Source organism: Penaeus monodon, chromosome 12, assembly GCF_015228065.2.
Source record: "Penaeus monodon isolate SGIC_2016 chromosome 12, NSTDA_Pmon_1, whole genome shotgun sequence".
NCBI classification, from domain to species: domain Eukaryota; kingdom Metazoa; phylum Arthropoda; class Malacostraca; order Decapoda; family Penaeidae; genus Penaeus; species Penaeus monodon.
In genome coordinates, this window is record NC_051397.1 from 49408028 (window position 1) to 49410527 (window position 2500).

A 2500-nucleotide genomic window follows, 5' to 3' on the forward strand; every position below is an offset into this window, starting at 1 on the left:
TGCAAGTTCAGGTTTAGAATCTCATCGTCACTCTGTGCTAGTTGGACAGACATGCTTAGAAATTTTTATCTTTAAATTGCCTGAACTGATGCTGATGTGATATCATAATTTGCTCCTAATAAGACTTTAACTTTGAGAAGCATAATATCAAGCACAGATAATTAAACGAAAAGAAAAACAGAAAATAAGGTTTACTCTAAATAAAGGAATTAGGAAACTGTGGCCAGATTTTGAAGGACTGGATCTTTTTTTTTTTTTTTTTCTAGTTGATTACCCAAGGGAAATATATATTCTTAAGAACTAATAAAAAAATACAATATACTTTAAAGAAGCTTCTAATTTTGACTAGAGAGAAGAAAACCTTAATCAAATACTCTATTTCACAAAACAATAACTGTGAAAGAAAAAAAATTAGTTGGTTAATCAAAATATTCTATCAAATTCAGTTAAGTGAAACTAAAAAAAAAAAATAAATAAATAAATAAATAAAATAAATAAATAAAAACTATTAGGTACAGAAAAAAGTTAAAGCAGAACATAAAAAAAAGAGCGAGTTCTACTAACACTCACTGTAAGAAATGGCGTCAAACGGTGAATGATGGTTATTGTGGTGCGGGGTGAGCGGGCCTGACGAGTACCCTCCCCCATAGCCATCGCTGCCCCGCAGATCTCTAAGGTCTCGGCCCCCACCTTCGAACTTTAGCCCATCCGACTTCTGGGGCTTGGGGTCGGCAAACACTGGCTTAAAGGTACGTTCACAGCTCTCAAAGGCTTTTGCAGCATGTGACATCCTGAAAAGGCCATTCAATCATGATGTGTACATACGGTATGAATAAACGGGCACGAAATACAAACAGGCACACACACGTGGGAAACTTATCTAAGGAAAAATAATAGCATTACCTGTGATATTTAACATAAGCAAAGCCTTTGCTGTCACGAGTATTCCTGTCACGGACAATGGAGACATAATCAATGTCGCCGAACTGTACAAAATGCTCCCTGAGCTCGGCTTCCCCCAGCGACTTTGGCACAACAACAAAGAGTCGCAGGAGCCTCTCCTCTTCGTTCATGTCTCTCCGGGATCCTTGCTCACGACTGTGGAAGGGAAACGGAAAAATTCAGTCCCATTGCCTGGGGATTGTGACTGAGTATGAAAACAAGATTAAAAAAAAAAAAAAAAAGAAAAGCATAAGAGAGAATGAGAGAGAGAAATATGCTAATCTATTCAAGTCAAACTATATATTGCTGCATCTTACCTCTCTTACCTTTAGTATTATGATCATCTACTCTTATAAGTATAAGTATGACCTATCCTTTTATTTATCATCATCCTAATTACTTTTTTCTAATTACTCTAAATGAGAAAATAATAATAACTTCAATAATGATAACAATTTTTAGTAAAAATAAAATTACATGACAACTTCAGAGAACAAATATACACAAAAGCTACATATATTATTCACCTCTTCCATAAATGAGTAAACAAAAGTATTAATTCAAAACCTACATGTGTGATGAATGCTCATCAGCAGCCATAAAGTTCCCTTTGGAGCCAAATAAAGTATAAACTGTTAGCCACTTTCCCCTCTCTGAATGACAAACCAAGTGTTTAAACTAATTATCTATTTCATACTGTTAATATGATTCCATTTACATAAAAAAAAAAATGGCTTGTAGCAACATATCTCTCTCTCTATTTCCATTACAAACTATATTGAACACAACTTTTTTTTTTCTTAATTCAAGAACCAAATATTATCAACAAAACTCTAAAAGTATCCGTGTCCTTAATCTCACTGATGTAAGACCAGTGCTTCAATATCCTGCCTAGGAATTTACTTTATCTTTATCCAAAAAAGATAGGATCTTTCCCGTACGTTAATGGCCAATATCAACGTCTAAGCTAACTGTTTTAACATCACTTTACTCCTCCTTTCTTTAAACCAAAATAACCCAGTGAAACTAAAAAAAAAAACTATCGACCACAACCTCTTTTCCTGTTTCCTTGAATGCATAAACACAAGAAAAATGAATTAATGAAATATCAACATACAAATGCAGAAATATCAATAAAATATATTGAAATAAAAAATAATGATTCATTGACACTGACTTTAGCAACAGCATTATGGAATACACAGCTCTGCTACACTCGATGCAGAAGTAGCCGAACACTTTTCTACAAGCAATGAGCAGCTCAAAATACTGCAAGTAATTTTAATCTAATACTTCAAAAAACACTTAGTACATGAGTAAATAAATGAATACCAAGATAAAAATTACTTAATCATAATAATACAATAACAAAAATGAATATGATGACAATAATGATAATATGAATGAAAATGAGAACAATGATAATAATGAAAATGATAACAACAATAATAGTAAAGATAGTTACATGACAATAAGAGGAAGAGGAGGAGGAGGAGGAGGAGGAGGAGGAGGAGAAAGAGTAATAATAATAACCATAACAATAATAATATTTATGACA

General features: G+C 33.0%; 1 pseudogene; it reads right to left on the reverse strand.

Annotated features, from left to right (window-relative positions):
* The window catches only part of LOC119579739, a 24137-nt pseudogene that overhangs the window by 10272 nt on the left and 11365 nt on the right, over window positions 1-2500 (reverse strand).